The sequence below is a fragment of the Carassius auratus genome, unplaced genomic scaffold (genome assembly GCF_003368295.1).
Source record: "Carassius auratus strain Wakin unplaced genomic scaffold, ASM336829v1 scaf_tig00021918, whole genome shotgun sequence".
NCBI classification, from domain to species: Eukaryota; Metazoa; Chordata; class Actinopteri; order Cypriniformes; family Cyprinidae; genus Carassius; species Carassius auratus.
The window spans coordinates 89,285-104,583 of NW_020525144.1; the positions used below are offsets into that span (position 1 = coordinate 89,285).

General features: G+C 36.7%; 1 long non-coding RNA gene across 1 annotated transcript; it reads right to left on the minus strand.

Annotated features, from left to right (window-relative positions):
* Positions 1–7,671: 7,671 nt before the first annotated feature.
* LOC113077185 (uncharacterized) lies at positions 7,672–9,606 on the minus strand. Its single transcript, XR_003281268.1, has 5 exons — positions 9,361–9,606; positions 9,082–9,260; positions 8,831–8,986; positions 8,254–8,469; positions 7,672–7,961 (listed from the first exon to the last, which is right to left on the minus strand). It is a non-coding gene; the product is annotated as an uncharacterized LOC113077185 (long non-coding RNA).
* Positions 9,607–15,299: the final 5,693 nt, after the last annotated feature.

Consider the following 15,299-nt stretch of genomic DNA (forward strand, 5'->3'; position numbering starts at 1 on the left):
CTCCAACTCTTCCGGTCACCGATCACACCGTGGAAGTTATAGAAGTCACTTCACATGGTGAGATAATAAATTTGTTGATCAGTTTGATTGTTGATTCCTGTACGTTGATTCCTGTATGGTAATCCCCACTTCACAGTCGTGAAATCTTGGTGTCATTTTTGATCCACAATTATCATTTGAAGCACACATAAAACACATCTCTAAAACTGCATTTTTCCACCTGAGAAACATAGCTCGACTTAGACCTTTTCTCTCTTTTGCAAACACAGAAAGGCTTATACATGCCTTCATAACAACTAGGTTAGATTATTGTAATGCCTTGTTCTCTGGCCTTCCAGCTAAATCATTGAGCAAGCTTCAGTACATACAAAATTCTGCCGCTCGTGTGCTCACTTGCACTTCTCCTCATGAACACATTACAACGGTTCTTTCACAATTACACTGGCTTCCTGTAAATGCGAGAACTGATTTTAAAATTCTTATTTTAACATACAAGGCACTTCATGGGACTGCACCTGAGTATCTTTGTGAACTCATCAGTCCTTATATTCCATCCCGCTCTCTTCGCTCTTTTAACTCTCTTTCACTTCACCATCTTGTAAGCTAAAGACCATGGGGGAAAGAGCCTTTTCATATAAAGCCCCTAAGCTATGGAACGTACTTCCTTTGCACGTCAGAAATGCACCAACGTTGGGTGATTTTAAAAAGTTGATTAAGTCACATTTATTCAAGACTGTCTCTCTCTCTAATGAATTGTTGTATTGCTTTTGGGGTTTTGTTTTATTTTATTTATTACTTTATTACTGTAGAGCTTTGGGTTAAAGAAAAGCGCATTACAAATAAAATGTATTATTATTATTATTATTATTATTACTGTTAGATAACAATTATAACAATTATCATTTGATTTTCAAAACAACTTCAAGAAGTGCTTGACTGTGGTGTGAGATTCCTGTATATCCCAAAGGGGAAACAGAAAGACACCACTTAAGACGCGCTATAATGCATACACTTACAGTACTGTTGCAGAAACAGTGTTACATAGTATGTACATCCCCATGAAGATGCCACTGCATATAAAAGGATATGTGCCTACATGTGGCAAGCTGTCTTTATATTGAAATATGAGGTTTTAAAATGTGTAGCAAATCATAATTTATTAACAGAGCAATGTAATATGAATTACAATGGTGATGTAGTAAGGTGCCCATATTGTAAATACAGTTTACATTTATTATTGTTATTTTTGTTGTTTTTATTGTTATTTATTTATTACACTACACTGCCCAGCAGAAAATTAAAATTAAAACGATCTATTAATGGATTCATTTTAACAGTTATTATTATATTTCTACCATGTTATATGTTTGGAAACAGTTTTTTTTTTTTTTTTTAACTAACAGATGGAGTGTGTAGCTTTTCATTTCTTAACCGTGTCAGTATCATCAGCCGTATAATCAGTATGTTAGCCATTTTTTTGGCTGGGCAGTGTATAATTGTCATAAAAAAGAAGAATGCAATACAGGGATATCTGTACAACAGTCTTATTGCATGTTATGACAGATACATATGGATAGCAGCTGGTGAGTTAGTGGTAAATGGATCAGTGCAGAGGTATGGGAGATAATGGCCACATCTTTTGCAGGTTTGGATTCAGAGGTGTTTGTGACCCGGATCGGGAGGTTGGATGCAGATTCGTAAGTGAGTGTCACTGATGTAGTCACTGATGTAGTCACGTTCATCAGTGACAGCTTCTTTGAGTAAAAGGCACAAAGATGGCGTTTGTGAGGCTCACCCTGCTGCTGAGATAGTATGGTTACCTACCCCAGAGGTGGATGCATCGACCTCGACGATGAAGAGGAGTCAGGATACACTAGGGTAGGAGCGGTACAGAATACTTTCTTGAGTTGGTTGAAGGTGCTGGTATCGTTGGAGTTCCATGTCAGAGGCCCCATGTTAAAACAAGGATATTAGAGGTGAGCAAATCTTACTGAAGTTGTCCTGTAGAAGTTTGCAAACCCCAAGAAGCATTGCAGTTCCTTGATGGATGTGGGCTGTGGCCAATTCTCAACTGCCTGTACCTTCCTCTGGTCCATGTGGATGCCACATTGTTCGATGGCATAACCAAGGAAGTAAACAGTTTCATGGTGGAACTCTCACTTCTTGAGCTTGAAATACAGATGGCATTCACACAGTTTCTTGAGGATCTGCGCCGTGTGTTAGCGATGTTCGGACTGGTTCCAGTAATAGATGAGGACGTCATCATTATAGACAATGATAAAATGATGCAGGAATTCCTGGAACACCTTGTTCATGAAACCCTGGTAGAGGGAGGGTGAGTTGGATGAAGATTTGTTGATCACTGAAGAAGGTGAAGGGATCACAGAAGTAAGTGGATACAGGTAGGTAGTCAGGTAAGTGTCCAGGAATGAACAACAAGACCAGACAATGGTGAACTGAAGTGAGAAGGTTAAATACCAACACCCAAATCCGCAGACTGGAATAAATGGTCCACCCGCACCTTTCTTTTTCTCTGATTTAGACAGCTGCACCTGACCCTCGTCGGATTGTCTAATTGATTTAATTCTTAGTTTTGCATTAATTTTGATTCATTTTTAACACCAGATTCAGTGACATAAGAGCTGATCTGCGCATTACTGCACATGTCTTCGATGCATTACGGCTCTGACACAGCCATTGGAGAAGATCACGTGTTGTGTTTAAGCCAGCCATGCTGTGACTTGTATCAGAAGTGTCCCAGAAGCAGCTCTCCGTGCTGATTTGCTAATAGTCTTTTGTGAGTTGGCACCGCGTGGAGGACGGAACAAAATCTCATCAGAGCCGTAAGGGGTAACAGTAACATAATATGCTGATCGTGGGCTGCTTTTAAATTAACATTTATTTATGAAACAAAAAATATTTTTTGCCAGCTTACTCAGCTTTTTCACATGTTTATACATAAGTATTAATACGTAATATTTACAAACACAAAACGTTTTTTGTTTTTTTATATTTTTACTTTAAACATTTTTCAACATTTAAAATGTACAAATCGCTATGTATATTTAGATAAAAAAAATTACAAATATTTACACATCTTTTGTATAATTAAGAATCAATGCATTTTTAGCATTTAATCAATAATTCCGATTTTAGACCCCTTAACCTAACGTTACCCCCCCAAACCTAAACCTACCCATTTTACAGCGAATATGCATTTTATCGTTTTATTAATAAGCAATTTAGATTTTTACTATTTTAGTAACAATATAGCATTGAAATATTTTCACTAATCCCATTCCTACCTCTAAACCTAAACATAACTATTTCTGTACAGTATAAGCAAAACATGACTGACAGATAAATGCAATTACTATCATTTATTTGTTGCAAAAATGTCAAAAGCAGTACCAAAAGTAATCCAAATGACCATACATTACAGCCGCAGTCACCTCTAGTGGAATTCAATATGTTTGTGTCAGGTGCAGACTAGAATTGGTTGTTAATTCCTGAAAATATTAAGATATTATATACATTTTGAACATATTTTGTTGGTGTTTCAGGGCATTCCAGCAAAACAAGGGAGCGCTCCAACCCTTACAGTCACCAGTCAAGCCATGGAAGTGATTCACTCCACTTCACATTTTCAATCAACCTTGGATTCATCTCCTGAGTGTTATTTTTCTACATTTTGAACACAAACAAAGTTACGGACCGCAGCTCTGATTGGTTGTTTTTTACCGGGAGCGCATGACTTTCTGCAAATGGCAATAGGACACTGGGAGGAGCCAGAGGAGCTTGATTTTTTTCACAGATTATCTGTCATGAGTCCGGACCCGGTGTTCCTCCCTCTCACCACCAGAGGGCGACACTTCCCCATCTCCCGGACTCATTCATCATTCACATACACCTGGTTCACTCGGTACACCTGTTTTGCATCCGCTCACTCACTTAGACACACACAGCTGATTCCCATTTGTTCACCTACATATATTGTCCTCTCTCCCACCACGCGTCCTGCCTGGATTAATTGTACTTGTTAATGTTTATTGTGATTTCTATAGTGTTCCTCGAGTTGTGTGTGGTTTCCCAGTGATCGTGTTTATGCCAGTTTTGTGTTGCCTTGTTGGCCTTTTTGTTCTTTTTATAATAAAGTGTCTTTTCCCTGCATTTGGACCCAGACCTTGCTCTTTCCACGGCGCTGTCTCTACTGCGCCGTGACATTATCTGTCTCATATTCAGGACATAATGACAGGTTTAATAAATATGTAAAAAATATTTTTTTACAAAAGTTCCCTACAGCACCTTTAATCATCTATTAAAAATGTATCTGTTTGTAATTAATTTACTTGTCAAATGTGTTTTTTTTTTACATTTTAGAATTTCAGAAATGTGTCCTTAAAAAGATCATGCAGGAAGTCAAGAGAATTGGAAGTGCAGAACCTAGTAATTCAACATACCACATTAGACGAATGGAGAGGACAGAGGAGCTGAATGCATTGAAGGAGAAGCTTCAAAATAATGAAGACATGTTCTGGTAAAAATATAATTATTTACCAGTATGCTTATTTGTTTCTTTAAAAATTAGCTTAATTACAATAAACAGTTATTTACTGTATGTAACTTGTTTAATTAGTCCTTTCAATGTTTTATTCTTCTCCTTATTATTATTATTGTGGATTAAAATGACTGAATTTGCTGCAGGATAAAAAAAAAAAAAGTTGTTTTACAGTGAAAACCCACCAATACTCATGATGTATGCAATCATTGTTAGGGAATATCTGTAAATATAATAATATTGAAATTGTGTTCCTAGTCCCTCATGCACAATGACAGTAGTATAAAAATACTCTCTCCCTCTCTCTCTCTATATCAACATGAAGGGCCATGGCTCAAAAAAAGCATTTCAGTCAACAGCGCTGTACACCTCTGTGATAGGTATATTCTGATATTACTTTGATTGTGTTTAATGGAATTCACAGTGGTGTGCAATCCATTCAGAATAGACAATGACTAGGAGATGACAATGAACACGAAACAAAGGCCAGTTCACACAGCAGCGGAACACGGTTTTCAGTCCTGTATGTATTTGATTCCTTAATATGGTCATGTTCACACGTATGGTTATTTACGGGAGTGACAACTGCATTCTATAAAAGATTCATAACTGCATCCTCAGAAATCATGCTCTGGGTGAACTCCAGCACAAACGTGCGTCTACATTGTGTTGCGTGTTTTCCTATGTAGTTTCGGTTACTTACAATGCTGGAGAAATGAGCTGCGTCATATGAAAGTTTTAGATCCAGTCTACACCGGAGTTGCTCCCTCCCGTCAGTTTAGTGTTCTGTACGCGACTCAAGTTCGCTCTCCACCCAAATTTAAAAGCTGCTGGCGGTTAATTAAGATATGAAGGCCTCATATGCTCATTTTAACCGGTAATGTAAGAATTTAGACCGATTAATACAATGTTTTTATGTATTTATTTTCATCTATTTTAAAAGGTGTGTGTATATATTATATATCTATATATATTTTTTTTTTGTGGTTAGAAAAACACAACATTAGTCGCGTATTTCATTGAGAAAAGTGCCGACGCGCACAACAATACATTTAGTCATAAGAGTAAGAATTAATTTAAGAGTAGAATTAGAACAGTGAGTGCTAAAGTTAGAGGGTCAAATAAATATATGATTAATAATAATAATAATAATAATAAACAATGTAAACATAGTTAGGCTATTTAAGTTCCCCTCGCTACACAACAAATTATTTAAATTTAACAGTATTTAGAAAATATAAATAAAAGATATAAGAAGCTATATAAATTCACAAGCCAAAACAAATGATCATTTTAGGCTAGAACGAAACTGAAACTAAAGTTGGGTCTCTCATTCCACACAAAATCAAATGTTTCTGAACGAGCTGTATCAGTTCATTTCACTCCATCTCGTTCAGTGAAGCGCGGATTTGTTCACTCCATTCAACAAATCATGCTCCGTCACATCTTGAGTAACTCTTTTGACACTGCCATTCCGGCAAATACAGGGGTAAAGTGTTCCTGTAATTGTTCCCTGGTCGCTAGATTTGGCACTTTCACACTGCCAGTGATGACCCGGTAAATGTGCGTGCTTTCACACACAACCCTTGAAGATCCCGTAACGACACGTGACATCAGCGCGTGACGTGTAATGTACGAGTCGACAACGCTTAGCACGTTATACTTTAACTGAAGCAAGCAAATGATCTCTGCGTCAGCGCGGAAAGTGAGGAACTAACTGATCTCTGCTTCATTACAGTTTGCACATATGTTTTCGTCGCGAATGTTGATCTTCCTTCAAAACAGCCGGTAAAAAAGTCGATACGGAATTAGATCTGGCTTTTGTTCACACAGCGCTCGTTCCGGATCGATTACCGCAATGTTACTATGTCCCCGACCCGGGTTCGATTCGGTAATCAATTCCGGGACGTGGTTGCTTTCACACAGAAGGCGACCAGGCAATGTTACGGGAATATTGTGGGTCCGACGTGCAGTGTGAAAGGGGCTGATGAAACATTTCACAGAGCTGTTCACGAGCTGCGCATGCGCTGCTAATAGCGCCGAGCTCGCGCGTTGCTGTGGAGGGAGGAGCTTCAGTGAACGAGAAACATGAGTCTATAGCAACGTATCTTCCGTGATGTCCCCGATACGCGGGTCGGGGTGGATAAAGAAATGTACCTTATTTGCGAGCTGTGGCAGGCCAAATTATTTCATAAACGAAGTACCCGCGGGTTGAAAAAAAAAAACCGATCAGCACATTAATAGGCTGCACGTGCGAGCACAAGTGATACTGTGGCCGCCAGAACACTGGTCCACGACTGTAGAGTTTCCTCCTTTGAAAGAAAAGCTTGCACAACTGACAGAATAAATTACAATATCTGAGATATTGCTGCTAAATTTTATTTGCTTTTTTTTTTTACTTGAATGCCGTTGCTTAAATTGATATGATTTATTTTTTGACATTTAATCTTCTGAGTTCAGAAACATTGTTTAATATAATCGCTGTTCATAATTTTTATTCAAAGTTCACAATCAAGATAAATTTATTACTCTTATGTTTCTTATGATAACTGAGATAATCCTGCTAAATGTATTTTTTATTTACCTTGAATGTCATTGCTTTATAAAAAGCAATATAAAATTTTTTATTTTTTATATTTTGATATTTCATATTTTGTTCAAATGTTTAATATATCTGCTGTTCATATGTTCATTTATTAGTGTGTTATATGATTGGAATGTTGTCCCGGTTTTAAAATAAAGCACATCAATGATATTTGAGAATGTATTTTCCCTTTACAGGAAAAGTATCGGAAAAGTATCGCAATTCTTGACTAGGTATCGGTATCGAAACAATAATTTTGGTATCGGGACAACACTACCCCGGAGTTGGGCCTCCAGCATCTCTCGAAGTGCTGGTTGTGTCATTGGAACGTCAGTTTGTTGATGCGGATCTTCAACAGGAACTGGTCCATCCCAATCAATACCCCAGTCAGACATTTCGACCTATAAGAACGACAAATAATATTGAACATTAATAATTTGTAATCAGATTTGTCATTATAAACATTGGTCAAGAATCAACACTGAAATACATCTTGAGCTGTCTATGCCTCTTCAGGAAGCTGTTGTGATGCAACAAGTAGCCCTGCCACCCAGAGCTGCTGAGACCTGTAGCCCTCCGAAGACAGGGGATGTTTGGCCCAGCTGTCAGAAAAGATCTTCAGATGCCAGTTCAGCCTCGGAATCTTCACATAGTGTAGGCATGTGATATGAACATCACTGTTCGGATCAAGAACCCCAATGTCCTCCAGGTGCAGGAAGGCCGCATAGTAAATATGGATGACTGTGCACCATAGGTCCCGCCATAGCCTCTCTATGCGTTGATTATGGACACTCTTGCCTGTGATGTAGCTCTTGCGCTCTGACAGAAAATGTACATTTAATAATCGTCATTTTACAGAAAAGGTACTTCCAACAAAAAAACTGCAATCAATGGAAATATGATAATCTGACTAGGGTCAGATGATTTATACAACATCCAATCCTTTTCTAAATGTGATACAATAAACATATGTGGAGAATTTTATATATATAAAATCAAATCCAACATTGCAGATATGAAGTACTGAAATGTACAACTAACACCAGTGATGCAGATTTGTATTAACAAGTCACAAGACTCTTGTATTTTGTACTCGTCTAACTGCACTTACAAGGTCCTCGATCAGGATGTTCAAGCATGAACCTTGCCACATCTACATTTTCCCCACCATGGTCACTCACTGCGGACACGCTGAGGCAGACCATGAACATGCACAGATTCCAAGAAGCATTGCGGCACAGTAGAGGCCCTGTTGCTATCGCTGGCTTTCAGATACATTATTTTACGGCTAAAGCCATCAATGCCCCCATGGACAACTATTCTCCAACTGTGAAAACAGGGAGGAAAAGAGAATATATAATTAGAACAAGTTATTTAACTGGAACAGCTGACAAAACGCTGGTATTGATATGACTGCTGAATATTATAATGCCTCAAATGATAAATCAACCTTTTAAAATGTATATTGTGGATTTGCAAATAGACAGCTTCATAGTCGGCTAATTTTTTTAGCCAACTATAATAATTGAAAATTATAGCCGAAGAATAATTGAAAAATTAACACCGTAATTAAAAATTCAACAACAAAGACAATTCTTGACAAGAATACTACTTGTACTAAAAATGTTACTATTTAAAAAACAAACAAAAAAAAAAGATTAAACGGTACCTTCTTTTATAAGTCTTACCGGATGAGTTTATGGTTTCCATCAATATGCCACAGCGAGTGAGGTGCTGGAACTGAATAAGGGCGTCTTGGCACAATATTCAGCTCCAATCCACGTAACACAGTCCCAGCCGGATCAATGGCTCTCATAACCTCATGAACTCTTCGTTACTGTACCCTGTAGAAACAGAACTGTTATAATTACATGCAAAAGTTTCTCCTCCTTACTCATAATATGTTGCCATGCATATCAAAGTCAGTAAAAGTCCAAACCATTTCTTAAAAATCATCAAATTCATTCTTGAAGGTGATGATGTATAGTATGACAACAACTAGGGGTCTGCAACCATGCTCCTAGGTTACCGTCCTGCAGAATACCATGATAGGAATCGTACTCCTAGGTAGACGTAGATCAGCTGAGAGTCAGCTAATGCAAGTTTGACAAACGTGACCTGCCAGAAGTATAAAGAATTTCTCTACATGGTTAAATGTGTTGTGTATCATTTTAAACAGTTCTCTGAAGAAGAAACATACTCATAGTTTGAAACATACCTTATACCCCTTGCTTTAAGATGTCCCATGACCATCTTTTGTCCTGTATTAGGACAACTGGCAATGAATTCCATCACATGTATTTTTAAGTCTTCATCAGAGATATCACTGTAAGTCTGCCTCACAGATAACTGACACTGTGTCGCTCTGTTCCGGATTGTTCGTTGACTTACAGAAGACATTGCAGCAATTTCTTTAACCATGAAATGTTCGTCAAGCAAACATTTCAGTTGCTGTTCACTAAGAAAGAAAAATCTTTCCCAGGTTTGGACTGGCAAAGAATATATATATATATATGTAGCTCATGTAATGCAACATTTTAAAGCGAAAATATCTCCTCTTCTTCATGCAGATGTGCTCCTTCACTGAAAAGAGAAAAAAAGAAAGAAGAAAACATCACATCAATAAATTGCAGTCCAGTTTAGCAATCAATACACTCGACTCATAGGGGATACAATTACAGCTAAGGGATATTACCAAAATATTTAAATACTATTTTAAAAGAATTAATTTGACATTTACATTTAATTAACTTTTTTTAAATTACAATGTTTGTTTCACTTTTTACTTCAAAAGGTGTAACTTCATTCCATAGGTATAATGTCTATACTCTATAATTCATAGCCCTTTGTGATATGCTTTTTCGACAGTATGTGAACTAGGGGTTGCCCCCGACTAACGTTTTTTCTAGTAGACTGCTAGTTTTCTTTTAAGCCATTAGTACAATAATTGCATATTTATATTAATTTAATAACTTAAATATATACTGCAGAGAATACTTTACATGAGTGTTTACGTAGCCATATATACTGTATAGCTATAGCCTTTACTGCAGTCAAGCGCACGCATAAAATTTGCACGGACAAAGAACCGGCAAAAATAATGATTATGTGTCAAACATAGCAAGGAGACATATTATTAATTATTAATAAACTAATGTTGTCTGTGTCAGTGTTTGCTGCAAAGATGAAGTTGATGACACTGACATGGAATCTTCTTCACAGTAGTGAGCGCCTATTGAGAGAAATGACCATTTCAAATGAATTACAGTGAGTCTTTTAAGTTTTTAATTGTTTTGTTTAAAAGTTGACATATCAAGCTTTCTATAGATATATTTCTCAGCAATTGTTGTCTGTTTATAAACCATTGTTTTATCATAGTAGAACCAGTGATCTATAATCAGTGAGTAGAACCCTGGCTTTTGGGCGTATTGACTTCCATTTGTATCGACAAAAAACAATGTTCATTGAATTAAACTGATAAAAAAATAGACAGGTAAAGCGTTTCAATTTTATTTTTATAAGGTTTAGTTCTGTATACAAAATTGAACAAAAAACGATTAAAAAAGAGAGAACGGCACATTCATGAAAGTAATTAACGTGAACCGAAAGATATAAAATTGTAAACCAGTTTTTCCCTTTAATGTTAATGGTGCGAACTGACCAAAAACTGTGAAGCTAATATTATTTGAAGTCTGACAGACACAAATCTTTTAGTCCTGCAATAAGCGGACTTCCCTCATACCTTGACATTTCCGTGCTTGATTTTTTCGTAGCCAACTTTCAGATAAATACAAACTACAGCCAATACATGACTGACTTTTAGTTAGGTGAGTGAGTCAAGTTCTGTGACCATACAGTTAACTACACAATGAGTAGAAAATAACATTTAACCATGCACAAAATGATGCACCCACATTTCAACAGGCCCATCCAAATCTTTTCTTTAAAAAAAAATTAAATTGTAATATATTCGAAGTTTGTCAAGAATTATAAAAAAAAATGGAAATAAGCTCATATTTTGTTCTAAAATGGTCTAAATGTTTAGTTTTTAAAACAATTTTAAAAAGCTGGTTATGTCTATTTTGATGTGGTACCGCCCCTTTTGGGCGATTTCTGTCAAACTGAGAATCGCCCGAGTGCTCTCATAGACTTCCATTAAAATATCTTTTTTTTCTAACTGCAGCCACTGCAATGAAATCTCAGTGAGTTCCGGGAGGGCCAATTCAAATCACATCACTTAATAAAAAAGAAATACCATGAATGCAAGTATACAGGTGGTGAAATGCTTTTGTGCAAACTCTGCAGCATGACATGTACTGAATATATTTGCAACACATATGCAGTATTAAAAATATAAACCGTATACATAAGGGCTCAATACAGGTAGAAAATATAGTGCAGTACTATACTATACAGAGAGAACAAAATGAAAACAATAAACAGCAATGACTGTATACTGTAGATATATCTCTGCAGTGCAGTTCAGTATGAATTAGTGCAAACTGTCACAGAGCTGCTGTTTGGGAATCCAGTCTTCGGTTTCAGGCACTGAAGATAGCAATGTGCTGAAACGTTTGCTGGTGTCCATTCTGTTTTTAACTCACATGCACTTTGCACTTTTTTGCATGATGCAAATTTTAAAATAAATAATTTTTGTAGACTTTCAGTCTTGAGTGGATCAGTGTGCGGTTAGCCATTCCTCCTGTTCATTCCAATGCCATTGGCTCTACGCACCTGCAGTACTAAGAACTTTTTTTCTGTTTGGAGCGCTACATATTTTTTCTAGTTTCATATGAAGAAACTGCAAGATATGTATGAATTTCAAGAACAGGATGACTTCATAAAGATTTGGCTTTACTGAAAACCATAACTTTACAGACAAACACTGAAACTAAATATAAGCTTGTTGATGCTTAGTGTAACGAACCTGGTTTGAAGTCTTCTGTTCGATAGCCACAGAGTTTGCTTGTGCTTTGCATTGACTCTTGCACCACATACTGTCACGGTCACGGATCACACTGAACTACAGTTCCCACAATGCATCTCGCTGATTACATGCACATCTGAGGCTAATAAACATGCTCTACAAAAGGCTCTCTCTCTTGCTCATCTGAGCGGAGTGTTGTTAGCGTTTAGCGCTTGAGAGCGTTAGCTACTTTGCAGAGCCATTTACCTTTCTGAGTTTCATTCTGTTTCCTAGCTTTAGTTCTATCATTCTAGATCCTAACTTAGTTTTTAGTTCTACTATTCTAGTTAACTCTTGTCTAAGCTTTAGTTAAATCATTCTTGTTTCATCCCGTGCCTCGACCTTCTGCTTGTCTTAGTTTTACCTCCTTAGTTTTTACCCTATGTCTTATGAATTTCTGCAGCAACTCAGTTAACCAAAAATAACCTGCAGGGAACGTTCTAGAAACGTTCTCTTTAGGTTATAAAAAAAGCCAAAAAAAATAACCTGCAGGGAACGTTCTGGGAACGTTCTCTTTAGGTTATAAAAAAATGCCAATAAATAACCTGCAGGGAACGTTCTGGGAACGTTCTCTTTAGGTTATAAAAAATAGCCAATAAATAACCTTGAGGGAACGTTCCCAGAACGTTCTCTTTAGGTTATAAAAAATGCCAATAAATAACCTGCAGGGAACGTTCTGGGAACGTTCTCTTTAGGTTATAAAAAAATGCCAATAAATAACCTGCAGGGAACGTTCTGGGAACGTTCTCTTTAGGTTATAAAAAATTGCCAATAAATAACCTTGAGGGAACGTTCCCAGAACATTCTCTTTAGGTTATAAAAAAATGCCAATAAATAACCTGAAGGGAACGTTCCCAGAACGTTCTCTTTAGGGTACTAAAAAACAACCAATAGAGAACGTTCCCAGAACGTTCTTATTTGGTTCCCCCAAAAAATAACCAAACGGGAACGTTAGGGGAACGTTCTGTGTTAACTGGGTACAGATTGTCTGTCCCTTGATTGATCATCACCCATGGATGGCCCCTTTGGACTACCCAATTGGATATTGTTCCCAGATTGCAGATCCACGCCTTCCTATGCATCACTCTTCGGCGTGTATCCTCTGTTCCTGTTTTCCAGTGACTGATCTTAGCTTGTATTACCATGTGGTCTAATAAAGCATTGCATTTGGATCTGCACGTTTCCTGTTCTGTTGGCTCCGTAACACTTAGGCTACAGCAAGGATTCAAAATAAACAAGTTTGATTATATCATGCATTCCCGTGGAGTTATTAGAAAAAAAGGTGGTTTAATTACTGCGCCACCTTGTGGCTGTTCACCAATTTCAGTGACCTACACTTGATTTCACACAACACGACTGTACTCATTTTATAACGGTAAACCATTCGGATTATACATCATTAAATTTCGCATAACTAAGGAACTGTTGGCCGCAAAATTAAAAAGTCATAAATTCCTTTATGACTAAAGGAATTAAAATAATGACTTTGTTCTATGATTCAGGAGAACAATACTTTTGTTTCTGGCCCTTGTGGTTCAAGGGTTCTTAACATACAAATACTTGAGTGACAGTGCAAAATCTCATGCAAATATTTGACACTTATAGTAGGCCTACACACAAAGGTGATGTGAGATGAGAGAAATTTACATTGTACATTTAGTAAACTCACGTTGCACTCCTTTTAAATCATGATTGTCATATTTATTTGCAGACATTGTTAGCTACTGTATTTTTCCGAATAGAAAAAGGCAACCTCACTGTTTCCAACCCTTTTCCTGGAGGCACACCAAACACAACACATTTTCCAACTCTTATGATCATATCTTTGATAGTAGTGTAAATATGTGAAATATCGTCAAATGCTTAACTCTCCTCAGAAGACTGCTGTTGGTTATTTATGGCAGGGTTCGTCTGTGTTTGAATAAAGATCTTGCGCCGCCTGCTGGACGCTCTGTGGCTCTCCAGTTGCCTGAAATTTTACATTTATTTATTTATTTTACTTCTATTTTTAGTTTATAATTTTCTTTATTGTAGCTAGATTATATTTGCACAACCGTGTGTAGCGCCAAATCTAAGACAGATTATATTTAAAGAACTTAAAAGTTGAAAGTTTAAAGAACTTCTAAACACGTTGCCCCTGTAATGAGTATCCTAACAAGGGAAATCAATTCTACTCATTAATGTGAATAAAGATACATATCAATGAAGTCTGATACAAGAAAATGTTAAATACTGCTGGTGCTCTTTATTTTTTTTTTAAGTTTTATGATCCTTGTCAGTTTCTGTAGCCTACGTGAAAAATTGAAATTATCTTATTAATTTTCGGCAATTACTGTAGTACAAATCAAACAATATTAAGATTCATATGGACATGTTGGGCTATGATGTTGTTGATATGTATTTACCTGAGTGTTATTAGCGTTTTTTTGTATTACTGATGTTTTATCATATATTTTCCGCACTATAATGCGCACTTAAAAGCCATTAATTTTCTAAAAAAATTACAGTGCGCCTTATAATCCGGAGCGTATGGATGTATGGATCAAAGGCGCTCTGTCAAAATATTGACATTCCCTTTAGCACAGCTCCATCTAGTGGATGCATAACACAAACCCAGTCAAACGTTTGACTGAAGTATCTTCTACTCTATGCGCTTTATAATCCAGTGCGCCTTATAAATGAAAACAGTTCTAAAATAGGCCATTCATTGAAGTTGCACTTTATAATCCGGTGCGCTTTATAGTGTGGAAAACACGGTAATGTGTTTCTAACAGCAAACACTCAGAATAAAGTGAAATGATCTGCTGATGATCTGAATGTCTTGTTGAATGGGTGTTGATAGTCTGAGTCATCAATATTAATAGAGCTGCTGGAAAAAAAACTCTTTATTTCATGTAAATAGTTCCCGTTTTCACCTCATTTATTATGCTGATGTCTTCACTGAAAGGAGCTTTAAGGCAATTTGCAGGAGATCTGGCATCAGTACTGAGGATATTTGTTGGTTACAAAACTATAGATACATTTCTTTGTTTATGTTGTAAGCTATTTTTCCTACCATTATTAAAAAAAAAAAATACATCATAGGGCTGGACGATATCTCCGATTTTATCACACCAAACCCGATTTTCGATTTTAATCAAATTTTTTTTTCTATTTAAAAACAAACTACAACCGACAAACAAATTGCTCTA